General features: G+C 35.6%; 1 protein-coding gene and 1 non-coding gene across 2 annotated transcripts in view; both read left to right on the forward strand.

Annotated features, from left to right (window-relative positions):
- Positions 1–16,895, forward strand: part of RNLS (renalase, FAD dependent amine oxidase) — a 327,801-nt gene that overhangs the window by 92,234 nt on the left and 218,672 nt on the right. The gene's annotated exons all lie outside the window — the stretch shown is intronic.
- Positions 12,050–12,148, forward strand: LOC136313826 (small Cajal body-specific RNA 20). The gene has a single exon (XR_010727253.1). It is a non-coding gene; the product is annotated as a small Cajal body-specific RNA 20 (non-coding RNA).

Raw genomic sequence — 16,895 nt, forward strand, 5'->3', positions numbered from 1 at the left:
CCCAGAGTTCCTGATTCAACAGTTCTGTATTGGAGCCCAGTCATTTGCATTTCTAAGAAGTTCCCAAGTGACATGATGCCACTGCTCTAGGGGCCACACTTTGTGAACCACCAGGGCAAACATTTTTCACATAGATGACAATCACTTCTTATTGTATCACATCAAAGAGCACAAGATGGCAGATTGTCTACTACTGGTGATAAAAGTTTGATTATGTTATCAAGGTGGTGACTACTCCACCGTTGTAAAGGATTATTCTTCTCTTTTGTAATTAGTATGTTATCTGTGGAATGGTACTCTATAAGTAAGACATAATCTGCAAGAAGAAGACAATGCAAATTTCTATTCTTAAGAACCTGGTTTTAGTATCTGGTGACAGTCCTTGGCTGGTTTAATTGTCATTATTCTCTTATTCTGTAAAGAAGAATTTTTTTCTTCCTCCTTTTCCTTCTTCCTCCTCCCACACACATGTATATATACACACGATTTCTCTCTGTCTCTCTCACAGTCTCTGCTCTTTCTCTCTCCTTCTCTCCTTCCCTCCAGCTTAATGCACTTCTGAGTTTTCACTCTAAATCAAGACTTTTTACATTAAGTATGCTATAATTTATTACCATTGTTATATTTGGCAGACTCAGATTTCTCCAGTGACAACCCCTACTGGATCCTTTAGAAATGATGCCATTACTATTAGGCATGTCCTTGTTTTCTGGCAAAAGATGTCCAGATCTCACCATGTATTTTTTCTGCCCTAGACCTAGGATCAACCATTTCTCCAAAGGAACTGACTCCTTTTAGTAGGAAATATTATTTAGAAGCCAATATCTTGGTGTTGGGGCTTCTAATTTCTTCTAGAGTGTCATTACTTCTAGGTATTTCAAAGAATAGACCTAAGATTTATTTTTTTAAAAGAATAATTCAGATCATACTGATACCTCCAGTTCAAATGTGGCACACAGAGTTCTCCCTCATCTTACTCCAGTCATCAGTGGTATCCACATTCATCCACAGTACAATCTCTGAGTCTCAAAACCAATTTTTAACACGTTAAAAATTTTAAATATTTAAATTTATACATATTAATATATACTTGCTCATTTGCTTTACATATAGAATAGGTCCAGAATCACAACAAAAATTTTCAATAAATAAAATTACTAAGAGAATCAAATTTTCTTAGTAATTTTTTGTTCTTAGAATTTATCAAAATTATCTTAAATTGTTTTTTATTGTTTGTGCTATCAATCAATTTGATATACAGTTCATTGTGCTGTTTTTATTCCACTAAAGGGTTTTATTTTTCAACTACTTTGATTTAATTTTATGTTTTGAATATGTAAAATATTTATGTGGTCAAAGTCAAAATTATATAAAACTCAAAATGTTTCAATTTCATTTATATTTATTAGTTTCAGGTTTATATTTCTGTTTCCTTGTTTCTTTTAATAAATATAAGCAAATACATACAGTGGTACCTTGACACACGAGTTTAATTTGTTTCATGGCCGAGCTGGTGACTCAATTTGCTCGTGTGTCAAACCTAGTGGGTGGTGGAAGCTCGTGATTCAAATATATGCTCGTGACTTAAAGCAAAAAAATCCCATGAGTGACTGCTCATCTCTCAAATTGCTTATGATTTAAAGTGCTTGTATTTCAAGGTACTACTGTATACACTTCTCCTTCTTTCTTATACAAAAGGAGCATATGTTCAATAATATATTATACATTCTATGGCACTTTTTTTCCCACTTAATCATATATTCTAGGAATCATCTTAATAGAAGTTCATAAAGATAACCTTCATTCTTTCTCAGAAGTACTTACATTCCATTCTGCATCTTAGATAATCCAATCAGCATCTTATGGATGAACAATTTAGGTTGTTTCCAAAGTTTTGCTGTCGTAGGTAATGTAAACAGCTTTTAGCATGTGGTTGCAGTCAAGCTGAGGGCCAGTTATCTTACGGCTCAATTGAGGCTGGAGAATCCACTTCCTAATTTACTCACATGGTTGCTGGCAAGCCTTTATTGCTTGCCAGTGGGGCCTCTCTACAAGCTGCCTGATTAGTATTAAGGCATGAGAACTGGCTTCCTTCTCTGCTGGGTTACTTTCTGACACGAGAGCTGTCTTCCTCCAAAATGTGTGATAAGAGAAAGGACGTGCACCCACTGTGCATACATCCAAGGCAGAAACCACACTCATTTTATAACAGAACACTGGGAGTGTCATCCCGTCATTTCTTCTGTATTTTATTAAACTAGAAAGAAGTAAGACACTGAGTCTAGCCCACACTTAAGGGGAGGGGAATAAACTCCACCTTTAGGGGGAGAGGAGTGTCAAAAAAAGTTGTGAGCGAATGTATTTTTAAAACCACTATATTATCTAACACAGGCAGTCCCAGAACTCTTACTCTGGGTTAGCACTTGTACTCTGTGATGTCACAAGTATCTTGCTTAGTCCTAACAACCACATTGTACTGCACGGGAGTAGAACTAAACTTTTATCAAATTGCAAATTTATAGTTTTAATGAGTTTTCAGGTTATAAATCAATTGCTGTGCTTATCCTCAAAATTAAACTTCAGTAGATTATCTTACACATCTGTGCTATCCAATATCTTGGCTTATGTTTTCATGTTTTGAGGACAATGATAAAAAACAAAAACCCGATTGAATTACTGCCATTTGCAATATTTGGATGGACCTTGAGAATATAATGCTAAGCAAAATAAAGCAGACAGAAAAAGCTAAGAACTATATGATTTTAATCATATGTGGGATATAAAAATGAAACTCATAGACATAAGACAATACTATGGTAGTTACCAGAGAAAATGGGATGGGAGGTATTGGGGGTAAAAGGGACCAAGTATATGGTGACAAAGGATGGTTTTACTTTGGGTGATGGGCACTCAATGCAATGTGAAGATCATGTATCATAGAGATATATACCTGTAACCCATATGATCTTATTAACCAATGTCACCCCATTAAATTAAACTTAAAATTAAACAAAAACAAAACCCCTGTTTATAGTAGGGAGAAATAGGTGGAGTGATAGATAAAAAAAAAAAAAGACTGGCTACAAATTGGTAATTGTTAAAGCAGGATGATGGAAAGATACCTAGGGACCCATTATACCATTCCACCTACTTATATTTTTATTCAATATGAAAAGTAAAATAAAAAGGGGGGAGGAGAAAAAGAAAACCTATCTCTTTTAATTTAATTTTCTGTCCTCTAAGATTTATTGCATAAGAGAATATAAGTGCTTTTGATCATTGAGGGAAAAACAACACACCAACAGACTGTTCTTCTGATAACCGTAAAGCTTCTGGGTCATCAGAAAGGCCAGCAGAAGTTCCTAACATGTAGCCCTTCTTCTGTTACAGAGTTCCAAACTTTACTGTCTATGGAAATCATCTATAGAGCTTGTGAAAATGTCTGCAGATCCCATACTGGCAATTATAATTCAGAAACTCTTGATAGAATAAAAAAGTCCACATTTTAAGCAGATATGCCAGGTATTTTTGCTTCCAGTGATAGATAAATCCAAATTTTATATACATTGTTCTATGTGGGCTTATAGTGAGGGCACTCTTATGAGTAAAGCAGTATCACAGATATAAAGATAACTGTGATATTCCTCTACTATGCTATATTTCCTAAAGAAAATTGCAAACTAGTAGAGGAGAAAAGACATGCTTAAAGTGTTGTAATGGGAGTATAAAGAATTGAGCCCATTCCATAATATCCTACCAGCTCTCAGCAAGAAGTGATCATACAGGAGGAAATTTATCTTATATGGATGAACAGGATATAATATAGAGGAATTTTAAAATATAAAGAAATAGATCATTGTTAGCTTCTCTAAAAAAAATATCAGATGTTTGAAGATAGTTTTGTCAAATGCTGAAAATTGTTCATTCTGTAGGTGACATCTCTGATAAATACCTGATTTTTCAGTTATTGATTAAAAAGGAATCCACATGGTTTGAATATAAAATGTGCAAAAGACAATGGTAGCTTAAAAACTAACACATTGTAGTTCACAAGATCAACTCACTTAAATGTCATGGTAGACCTTAAAGGAGTTCAGGAATGTGAAGCGATGTACAAAGACATTATTTTAATTCTTTTGATTGCCTCGGAACATTGACAGGTAGACTGTTAAGAACCTGCACTGTTGAGAACTCAGGTGTTACTATTTGACTATGCCTCATTCATAAGTTAAAATCTATTTTGTGAATAGGATTAAATGCTACTCATGCATAGCTGTGGAGGACATATGGCTTGAGGAGAGAACTAACACTTGAGTGTCTGTTTGTAAAATCTTCACTTTTCTTCACAACCAAATTATGATATAAGTATTATCTCCATCTTAATGATAAGGACACCAACTTAAAGGTAATGACTTTTACAGCTAATTCATAACTGTCAACCATGTAAAATATATGTCCAAGAGATCAAATGATTTGCCCTTTAATATATAATAAATTAATATTATTGATAATATGTTTTTCTAATAACTACAAAGAAGATTCTCCTAGTTCAGCACATAATAAAAGCTAATTTTCATTGAGTACTTATGAATCAGACATAGTGTTAGTATATATAAATACATTATATATGATCTCCTGAGTTAAGATATAATCTTGTTATATAGATATCTGTTTATTTAGGGTAAATAAAAGCAAATAAAATTTATCCACTTGCTAAATAAAGTTATACTTTTATCGCATATCTCCTACTGTTACACTGTATGTGACTAATCTCTTAAAAGGATGAGTAAGATCAGAGGAAAAATGTAACAGTCAAGCCAAACTTTTTGAAGAAGATGATGATTTAAAATATGTCTTTGAATTAAACACTGATGATTGAGACTTATACTCAACTTCAGAGAAATGTCGATATGAAATAGCATGATTTGTTTGCCTTAATTTGTATCTGCAGTTTTCAAGAACTACTTTTAACCAGAATGAAACAACAAAGATTTGAGTTTAGTTGCATTAAAAAATCCAGGTGAGCCTGACCAGGTGGTGGTGCAGTGGATAGAGCATTGACCTAGGACACCAAGGACCCAAGTTCAAGACCTGGAGGTTGCTGGTTTGAGTGTAGGCTCATCCATCATGGGTTCACCAGCTTGAGTGTGGGATCACAGACATGACCCTATGGTCTCTGGCTTGAAGCCCAAGGTCACTGGCTTGATCCCAAGATCGTTGACTTGAATAAGGGGTCACTGGCTTAGCTAAAGCCTCTCAGTCAAAACACATGAGAAAGCAATCGATGAACAACTGAATTGCCATAACTATGAGCTGATACTTCTTGTCTCTCTCCCTTCCTGTCTGTCTCTCTTTCTAATACTAAAACAAAACTAAATAAAACAAAAAAACAATCCAGGTGATGTCAGGAAGGATTAACAACCCCTCATCGGTTTGTAACCAGTCATCCAGAATTTACTCCAGTTAAACCCAAAATTATTCTAGAGAAAAGTTTACTTCTAGTTTAGAAAATACAGATCTCTCAAGTGCAGGTCAGTTCATTCAACTGTAGACCACACGTAATTTAAGTGCTGGGTTAAATTATATAATCATTTGTCTTAGTCCCAGTGTTCTAAGTGAGGCATGAGGTCCTCATTACCTTCAGTGGAGTTACTGCGGGAGATGATTCTTCTGGCGAAATAATGAATCAACGGCCTCCTGTTCAGAATACAACAGGAGCTAACTTATAGCCTATGTATATGAGAATAAGCCCTCACATTTTATGTTCCAATAGTCAAAAGCTCTATTTGGCATATCAACAGAAATAACTGCCTAGAAAACACTATTAAAATTCTGATCTAACCATAAACAGGATTTAGCTGTCATTAAATCTTTACAGGCTCATTGTAAATGATATTTATGATTATACATATTCATAATATTTTCCTCTGTGCCTCTTCTTGCCAATAGGAGAATTTCTAAAAACCTGCATACCTTATACATATATTCAAAAATCATTACTTCCCCAGTTTTATCTGTTTAACACTTGTTTTTAGTTTGTAGTACATCCTTCTTGCTGGCTGGTCTGCCTATTTCTTATGTGTAACTCTCAGAATTTCAACTCGATAATGGACAGGGACACTGCTGGGCTTTTGATTATGGGGACAAATGTGCAGGGTCAGAGCTAGCGGAAATTGACTGCTGGTGGTGGGAAAGGGGGAGAGGAGCCTATAAAAGTTCTTAAGGAATCACTCAGGCTGTGTCCATTTCTGGGTATGTCTATGTGGTTACTGTGGGGGTGGTCCAAAAAAATCTACTTGCAGAGCAGCTGGGAAACCTCTTGTGAGGGAGAGAAGTGGGGGTGGAGAATGCATTCGATGCCCACTCCTTGCAAATAAAAAACCAGAGCTAATAAAGCAAGTAACTTTTTAAAGAGCTCATAATGTATTAGCTGTTAGAAACACAGGTCTGAATCCATGAGGGAGAAAGAATTATAAGGAAATGCTGAATGGCAGTTACACCAAATTTTGGGACTCATTGGAACCCAGAAATTCTGCTTCAAAACCCATCTAACAGAGTTTTCATCCAATGGGAGTTTTTGCACATTAAAGATTAAGATTGTCACTGGCAGAGAAATGCTGTGCCTGGCAGAGCAGTGCAGACTGGTGAGCACCTAGCTCACGGTATTTAGTGAGAAATGATGGAGTCTTCCACATGCATACCACTTACCTTTCATTACTTCAGCACTCACCTCCTAAGCCTAAGGACAGTCTTCTTCAGAAGCACACTGTCATTGTCGAACTTGAGTAAACCTACGATTGTGTTGTAATTTCACATAACATTTGGTCTACATTCAGATTTTCCCCAAATGCCTTAGTTCCTAGCTGTTTTTTTTTCTCAAACTGGGATCCAATCAAAGTTTATGGATTATATTAGTTTGTTCTTTCAGGAAAAATTTTTATTTGTTAATTTTGAAATAATTTTAGACATAGAAGAATAAATGAAAGAATAATGCAAAGGATCTTTATATAGTTTTTACTTAAGATTCTGCAAATGTTAACGCTTTACCATATTTGTTTTATTAATCTTCCTCATACATAGTAATAACAGTATAGTATATATTTCTGAAACATTTGAGAGTAAGTTGCAGAACTGATGCCTCATATCCTTATCTATTTCTGTATATATTTCCTTAAAACAAAAACATTTTCTTATATTATGGTAGTACAATTGTCAAAATTGGGAAGTTAATGTGAGATACAAAATTATTAACTAATTGACATACTTTAATTTTTGCCAATTGTCTCAGTAATGGCCTTTATTACAACAGAAAAAAATGATTTTTTTGCTCCAGGATTTATTCCAGGATCACGTTACATTTAGTTGTCGTGTCTCTAGTTTTCTTTCATCCACACAGTTCCTGAGTCTTTGTCTTTCCTGATCTTGATATTTTTGAAAAGTTGAAGAGTTCTGAGCAATTACAATACAAGTGGTCCTTGATTTCAATTTGTCTGATGTTTCTCATGATTAGATTCAGGTTTTGCATTTTTTGGCTGGATGTGAGGTGTATCCTCTTCAGAACATTTTGTTTCAGAAGCACATGCTGTTGATTTAGTCCATTGCTGATAATGCTAACTTGGTGAGGTTAACTGATGGTGATCACTTGGTCAAGTGATGTTTATAGATTTCTCCACTGTTAAGTTTCTATTTTCCCTTTTGTAATTAGTAGGTAATTTGCAAGATAATTTGAGACTCAGTAAATATCCTATTTCTTATCAAACTTTCATTCCCCAGTTTTAGCATTCATGGTTGATTGTTGCCTGAATCATATCCACATAAATTTTATGCTCTGTGCCAGGACTTTTTTGCTTTTTTCTCTCTCTAAATGGCCTCACAAACACTATTTTATAACTCTATTTTACTGAAGGTTTCTTCCAAAATTCTAACTAGTTGGCTCTGAAGAGCTTTCAAGAGTGTACTTGATTCAGAGACCAGGTGTTGTTGAGTCTCTTCCTCCTCACGCCTTCCCCTTGGACAGGTGCTTGTTCTTTCCCAGAACGTTCAGTGGCTTAAGTCATCCATTTGTTATGTAAGATATTTTGCATGACATTTCTGCTTTGTCCTATTTTTTTCCTCCTGCCTCTTCCTGGTTTGAAACAAAAATCTTTTCTTTTCAATGCCCACATCCTTAAATCCATCAACTTCTACTTTTCAAGGTTAGGCCTCCGACATCTCTCTTTGTGAAAGACTTTCCCAGTGTTGTTATTGTTTTAAATAACTTTTTGTCTCCAAATTTGTCATTTCCTTTACAGTGTTCTTTTTGTGTCTACCATTTTGGCTTTTGAAAATCACCTTAATTGAGCCTTTTCACATCTGTCTCAGTGTGGGCTACTGTACTTTGAAGACTAGATCCAATGGTTGTCACCTTCTTTCACCTTGAAACCCAAAAACATGAAAATAAGCTAATTCTATATTGTTTCTGCCTAGCCCTACTGCTTCTAAGGAACTGATTTGAGTCTATTATCTGTAGTATTGCTTTTTAATTTAAGTGTGTTTACCATTATTTTTAACAAGCTTAGTTTGTCTTCCAAAACGACTTTGAATTCGCTTTTTAAAATTAATTTACTCATTTTCCATTTACCTTAGATATCCTATCCTCCCTCAGCCTTTGTTGCTGCTAGCAATAAAGTTCATTCTCACTGGGGCCTGTTCTAGGCCCAGTCACTTTTCTTTTTCTTTTCATTTGCATTTTGATGTTTCCCAGGGAAGCAATGCATTCCATTTGAAATTCTTACCCTTTAGTGCACCTATTCTTTCCTCCTTTTTAGAATCTCCTGCCCTGTGGCCATTTCCATAGCTATATCTGAATTCCCATAAAGTTTCCTGGTCTCTCTCTTAAGAAACGCTAGCTAAGTTGTAGTTCTCAAACTTGAAACCATCTCTGGCTGCATACCAGAGGGAAATGCTTTCTTGAATTGCAAACTACTATTTCTTGAGCTGTTTATCGTGTATGTGCCTGTTTCAAGTCTAACCTTTGTCCTCCATGAAATCAAGTGTTTTTGTTTTTTTAAAGGAATCCCATTTGTTGTGTATTGTGTATGGCAAAGGGATGTGGGCACCTGATCACAGACAACCTCTAAAGTCTTTGAAATTGTGTGGAGATTTTTGTGCGTTTCTCTTAGTTTCATCAAACTCTCAAAAACATCCGGTCTCCCTTTCTCAATTCTGGTTCAAGTTTAGATTCTCTAATTCAACAACTGATCAGGCATTTTTTATGTGTTTTAGCACCTGAAGAAGTGATCTGTCTGGCCACAGAGTCTTCTTTCTCTGATCCCATTGTGGAAGGTTAGCCTTTCCCAGGTTATGGAATTCCAAATAGTTCTCTTGGAAGTTTCTGGCTCCTTTTTGTTCATAATATAATACCCTATGGGAACCCCACTTTACAGTTTAAAAGTCCTATCAATTCCTTTTCCAGAGGTTTTAATTACAGCCTTGGATTCATAAAGTTAAATCTATATTCACTCTTTCTATTGGTCATTTGCTCCCCTGCTTTCATAGGTAGATCATTTCAAACAGCATTCCCTTAGAAGGATCCTTCTGGGGTTCTTCTCTCCTTCCAGAAGCTGCATAAATGTTCTCTCTCCTTTTCCTTCTGTCCCCTTTGCCTTCTGCAACCATCTGGAAGGCAAAATAGACAAGTTAAAAATGTTTGCCTTCTTTCCCTTTCTGTCTTCTGCATCCTCTACCACAACTTTTAAAACTGCTTTCCTCTATCTTGCCCCAATTTTTCAAATATGCCCTTTCTTTCGAAATTCTCACTTGAAGATGACACTCATCAAACTCCTGAACCAAAAGAAAAAATGCTGAGATACATATATCTACACTCTCTCATTTCCACTCTTGTTGCTCTTAACCTTGAATTTCTTTGTCAGTTAGGCTAAACCCTGAACCAAGTTTTACATCCCTTCCCCTTTTCCTCCCATTCCTCCTCCCTTCTACCCACAGACTGCCCTCTCTCATTGTCATTTTTTTTTAGTTTTTAATTTATTGCATTGACATGGTTTCAAGTGTCATATTCAATATAACTCCCTCAACCCCCTATATTGTGTCCTCTATGCCCTGTGCAACATCTCCTTCTGTTCTCATTTCACCACCTTTGCCGCCCTCTCCCTACCTCTCTATCTTCCCTTTCATGCTGGGGCTTGCCACCCTGTTGTCCGTATCTATGTGTTATGTATGTATGATTTGACTGATCCCTTCACCTTCTTTGAGCCCATCCCTTTCTCCCCCCTTCCCTCTGATGGCTGTCCGTCTATTCCCTGTCTCTGTTTCTCTTTGTTCCTCAGTTTATTGTGTTCATTGGATTCCACACATAAGTGAGATCTGGTAACATTTGTCTTTCTCTGCCTGGCTTATTTTATTTAGCATAATAATCTCCAGGTCCATCTATGCCATCACAAAAGATAAGATTTCCTTCATTTTCATGGCCACATACTCCACTGTGTAAATGTACCACAGCTTTTTTATCTACTTGTTCACTGATGGACACTTGGGCTGTTTTCAGATCTTGGCTATTGTAAACAATACTACAATAAACATGGGGTGCATAACTTCTTTTGAATTAGTGTTTTGGTATTCTTAGGATATATTCCTGGAAGTGAGATAGCCGGGTCATAAGGCAGTTTCATTTTTAATTTTTTCTTCTTTTTCCAAGTGAGAGGAAGGGATATAGAGACACAGATGCTCCACATACACCCTGACTGGGATCAACCTGGCAAACTTTGTCTGGGGCCAATGCTCTGCCCCTCTAAGGCCATGCTCACAACTGAGCTATTTTTAGCACCTGAGACAGAGGCTTCATGGAGCCATCCTCAGCACCCAGGATCAATGTGCTCAAACTAATTAAGCCATGGCTGTGGGAAACAAAGAAAAAGAAAGAGAGAAGGGGGATGGAGAGGGGTGGAGAAGCCAATGGCCACTTTTTCTGTGTTCTCATTGACCAGGAATCAAATGTGGGACATCCACACATTAGGCAGGTACTCTATCACTGAGCAAACCAGCCAGGATCCAAGGCAAGAAGGCAGAGAGACACACTTCCACATGCGCTCCAACTGGGTTCCACCTGGCAAGTCCCTTACAGGGTGATGCCTCCTATAAGGCAATGCTATTCTCATCTGGGGCTAGAGCTCCATTGCTCAGCAACCAAGCTATTTCAGTGCCTGATGTGAAGCCATGGAGCCATCCTCAACACCTGGGGCCAACTTGCTTGAACCATTTGAGCCATTGCTGTGGGAGGGAGAGAGAGAGAGAAGGAAGAGGGGTGGAGGAGCAGATGGCCACCTTTCCTATGTGCCTTGACCGGAAATTGAACCCTGGAATTCCACATGCTGGGCCAATGCCCTACTGCTGAGCCAACTGGCCAGGGCCCTAATTTTTCTTAAATTTAATTATAACTCCAATTTGGTCCCAAGGGACTGCAGTTAGAACATCCGCCTACTCTGTCACCATCTTGGAATCTTCTCATTATCATTTTAATATTCTCTTCTTTCTCCCTAAATTTTCCTCCTCTTTTATCCTTCTCATGGCCCCTTTAGATTTCCCTTCTTTTTGGGATACTCCATTCACTTAAATGAAGACTATTTATTTTGACATAATCTCTGTGGAGTAGTGAGAGCAAATGTATTATATACTCCATCTTATAAAGGTAAGAGCTGAAGCTTAGAAAGTTTAACTTACATGACCAACACAACACAAACAATTATACAAAACTTACAGATCCAAAGCCCTCTTGTCACTCTCAGTTTATGTAAGTATCCCCTTCTCTCTTGGAACTAAAGATGCTGATAATAAATTAAGCCTATTAGTGAATTTGCTCATCATACTGTACAGTATCATAATTGTATCATAATTGCTGTATGCCCCTTTCTCAGACAGGTAAATTTCATATTTTTGCAACAGGTAAAACATGCAATGATTGAAAACTCTCTATACCAACATTTGTCTCAAAGTCATACCAGTTTATTGTTTACATTGCTTCTTAAAAACTGAGAAGAACACTGTAGGATGTTTCGTTTTTCCTCAACCAGAGCTGAAGGCCAAGAGCAACACCTGAGGTGATTGTCAGGGCTGCCATTGGCTGGGCAGCCTTGTTTTCCTACCTCAGACATTTGAAAAAAGTAAAATGAAACTGAGAAGGATATTTTAACATATCCAAAATTAGGCAATAAAAATAAGATTTGTTATCATTACAAAGAATTATTTCTGTTGTAGGAGAGATTATTATAAAAAGTTATTGAACATCTTTTTGCATCAGAGCAGAGGCTGAATTGAAGGCAAATCTCAGTGTCTAACTTTCAAAAAGTGAAGAACGGGGGTATATAGATTTGTTCAGATATAGAAATAAATTGGTACTATTTGAATGTTGTTTATTGTTCTCTTGAGGATAGAATGTAAGGACAGCAGAATAACTGTTTAGTTGGTGTCAGTTTCAGCTGTTTAGCCTGAAACTTTTGCCTAATTGTTTAATTAAAAAGAATCAAAGATTAAGTCTGACCTTAGAGACTTGTAAAGTTTACTATTGGTTTTGATTGGCACCATTCCAAGTTTCCCCAAATTACATACCTGGTAAAGCAGTGGGGTTGGAACTTGGACTAAGTTCTCAATCCCAGATCTAATGTTCTTCTGATGTAGCTCCTCCATCATTTATAATATTAGTTTTTGAAAATAGTCCCTCTATCAGGGTGTCTTTTGAATATGATACCACTCTTATTTCGAAAGACTACCTATATAATTTCTGAATAATCTTTGGTCACCTTAGAAATAATGCAGTGAATATTTTTGAAAAGTAAGTAGAGCTTTAAATAAATACTTGAAATGCAAAGAAAATAATAAATTTGATTCCATTAAATTATAGTCTTTTATTAATTTTATTCACTCTCATTTAAAGCTCTTCGTTTATCCTTGTGTCTCTTTTTGACCCAAAACAGAACTTGTCCATAGAATGACTGAAGAAGATGTTTTGTTGAATAAATGAACAGATATCCTATTTGTGTGCTAATCATCAAGAAAACAAAAGCCACTTAATTGTTTTTTTCATATTTTTACTTTCTATCAAATAGTCTTTAACATTTCGCTATGCAACTTCTTATTGAAGAACATACTCATCTCTGAAGCTAATTGCAGTTCTGCTCAGAATCTGAACATCCCTAACTCCTCCTTTTCCTCTTCCTTTCAAAAATCTGTCTCTGTCATGCATGCATTTTAACAGAATTCTTACATTCCTTTTTTCTCTCATACCTTTTTTTTTTGTTATGAGTCTACTGTGCCTACCAGGGCACGGCTCTTGGCATTTATCTTTCATTATCATAACAAGGGATAATCAGTTTTCTTTTAGTTTAATTTCATAGTCAGAGGTCACGATATTGCCAGTTGAATGTCTTCCACTGTTTGTGTTTGTTTGTTTGTTTGTTTATCTTGTTTATGCTCTGTTAGTGCTCAGAATTGGTTGGGAATGCTTTTATAAACCAGTCATCAGTGGTAGTAGAAAGCAACATGGACAAATACAGCTTTGAGTGACTTCACATCTCCTGTCACACCTAATTGTTATTAAAATACTTAAGATTGTGCCTTTTGAGTTGTTGCAGTTATAGCAAAAAAGGAGAGCAGAACAGGACAGGGGTAATAAAGAGAGAGACTACAATAAAAAAAGTCCCTAGATTTATAATATAAGACAGTGGTCTTGAGTTGGCTTATAAAATGATAAGAACAAGTGGAGCACTCCATTTAAAAGATAAATATTCTGGAAAAAGAAACTGGAAAACTTACAAATTAGAAAGTGATTTATAGGAGAGCAATTTGCTGAGTGTTAAAAAACTACAAAATAATTGATATAGTAGCTATTCATTGACTAATGACTGATGCTCTGTTCCTATATATAGTTTCTATTAACATCAGAAAATACTCGGTATGATATGGTAGAAAACAAGATTATAATCTGTTTAAGCTGCTATTAAATAACCATCTACTACAGTTATTATCTACTTTGATGGGATATCAGAATATACATCACTGATGAAAAAATTATATATAACTCCTATTAAAGATCCATTTATCATTTCCTCTAACTATATATCAGATTATCATAATGGTTCATTTAAAGCAAGCTTGAAAATAAACACATGCCAGAGCCAGGAGGTGATGCATGCTGGGTAGAGAGAGAAAAATGAATCCATTACACTGATTTAATTTCTTATATAACAGAATACGTTGACTAATATAACATGTCAGTTATTGTAGGAAACACTTGCCTATATATGTTTTGAGTTATAAAATATATTTAAATAGCTTCATACTTTTATTCACTTTCAAAATTTAAAATTCCATACTCAGAACTTTGTCCTACATGGAGAAGGGACTACCTTAAACATCGAGAAACAAGAGAAATATGTCCCTCAGTCTGGTCATTCTGCTTTCCCACTTTCAGGAGCCAACTACAAATTGTCTTTTAGTAAATATTTGGGAATGATGAAATGGAAAAAGAGTAGGTGACTGTGCATAAGCAAAACTAGGGAGAAAAATTATGTTAAAAAAATAAAAAAATTAGGTCAATAATTTACATTTTATTCCTACAAATACATTAGCGGTTTGCATGCCATTTCCCAGAGCTGTCCCCAATACCCACCTTTTGGATTTTTTCTGATGTTTCTTAAGAAGACTAAAGGTGCCTGACCTGTGGTGGCGCAGTGGATAAAGCGTTGACCTGGAATGCTGAGGTCACCGGTTTGAAACCTTGGGCTTACCCAGTCAAGGTACATATGAGAAGCAACTACTATGAGGTGATGCTTCCCACTCCTCCCTTTACTTTCTCTCTCTCTCTCCCCCTCCCATCTCTCCCCTCTCTCTGAAAATCAATAAGATCTTTAAAATATTTTTTAAAAAAGAAAAGAAGACTAAGACTAAATGCAACCTCAAACATTACTTTCTAAAATGAAATAGAGCATCTTTTACCAGTGTATTCTAGGAAATGTTGTGCAGACTGGGGGTGGGCGTAGGGGTGGGGCTGATGGGATTAGGGGTCGAGTTTTTGGTAAAATACAATACAACTGAGAGGTTCTCACAGAGTCTGTTTTACTCTTGACATACACAATACATATTATTAATAGTATATGAAAAATTCCGCTATAAAGTACATTATTTAACTGTTTAGGATAGCTTATCACAAACCTAAGATAATTTCTTTTTACTATTTTAACCTGTTATTTTGTTACTTATTTTACCTTATTTTTAAATAATAATAATAAACACCTTTAACATCTCTAAGAAATAGCATCCTCCTTTTAGGAAACATTGTACTAGCCTTCACCTATATGGTCCTTCATTAAATTACCTCTTCTTCACATCATCGCTACCTCTTTATGATCTGCAGTTAACGCTTTCTCCTTCCACATTCTGCACAGATGCATGAGGCTATCGATAGAGTACTCTTAGCACTGTTGGATCATGATGAGAAAATCTTAACAAAAAGTACTGCGTTAATAAGAAGTTAGTTTGGTATATTTAATACACTTTTGAAATCTAGGCTAGAATATTAAATAAGCTTTCTGAGAATAGTTAGTAAACTTATATATGCCCAAGAGACAAGGCAACTGATAGAATAGAGTTCCTTTTAATTCATTTTTTAGGTCCAAACAAAGGAAAATATTTCTGATAAGGTTATGAAATGCCCCAAGCTTTTGATTGTTTTTTCCCTCCTTTATAGGTTTAATATGTTGCCACCCCTAGGTGATTTGTGTGCTGTGTCTTAATCATATAGCTTTAGTCACTAGAAAAAATTTTACAAGAAAAACAAAATTATGTATTTTAAAAGTTCCAGTTTTAGGCAATAAGAGATGACTATTTTGATGCTATATTGTACGGCCTTTGAATTCTAGAGTTTTTGAACAGGCTGTGCATGAACATAAATAAAAGTTTTTGAAAAAGTAAATACAGTTTTAGGTAGGTTTTTATTGTAATTTGCGGTCTACAAAGTTATTTTTAGGAGAGCTAGAACACATTATTCCTGCGAAAAGTATGTTTATATTTGCTAATAAACAGGATTCTTGACCTTAAATAAAATGAACAACTTTCTGTATTATCTGATCTTGTTTAGTAATTTATTGTCATAGTTGTGGCTGATGTTCACTTTGTATATGCACATTTTTTAGGTAAAGATTATAGGAGTTCCCACTCATGAGGTTAAAAATTTCAAAGATGAGAGTAAAGAAAAACTTTCAGTTGAAAATTATTCAATAGAGAATTAGCTACAGTTAAAGTAACTACATATTTTTGTGCTTCTATTAAAATAACCTCAGACTATTTGAATTTGATAATCTTAGAGATCACATCTTAGAGAATTACTTTGAGATACTGCAAAATAATTTTACTAATTCAGTTTCTTTTTTTTTAATTTTTTTAAAATTTTATTTATTCATTTTAGAGAGGAGAGAGAAAGAGAGGAGAGAGAGACAGAGAGAGAAGGTGAGGAGGAGCTAGAAGCATCAACTCCCATATGTGCAAGCCCAGGGTTTTGAACCGGCGACCTCAGCATTTCCAGGTCGACGCTTTATCCACTACGCCACCACAGGTCACTAATTCAGTTTCTAAAAGGTAAATGTTTTGCTACAGCTTGCTCCAAAATCAGCTTAAATCATGTCCTTCCGTTGCCTGTGTGAACGTTGAAATGAGCATTTTGCAACATAGTTTTTTTCCCATCATAAAAATCTATCCAAAAATTTATACAGAAATTTTATTTTAAAAAGAGTTTGAAGAAACTTTTTATGTTATTTTAGCCAACTTTCCAATATAGCTGGCCTCTCTAGCGATACAATGGACAAGCTTCTAGCAATGTCTCACCTTTAGTTGCTCAATACAAAAACATC

Source organism: Saccopteryx bilineata, chromosome 9 (assembly GCF_036850765.1).
Source record: "Saccopteryx bilineata isolate mSacBil1 chromosome 9, mSacBil1_pri_phased_curated, whole genome shotgun sequence".
Classification (NCBI taxonomy): domain Eukaryota; kingdom Metazoa; phylum Chordata; class Mammalia; order Chiroptera; family Emballonuridae; genus Saccopteryx; species Saccopteryx bilineata.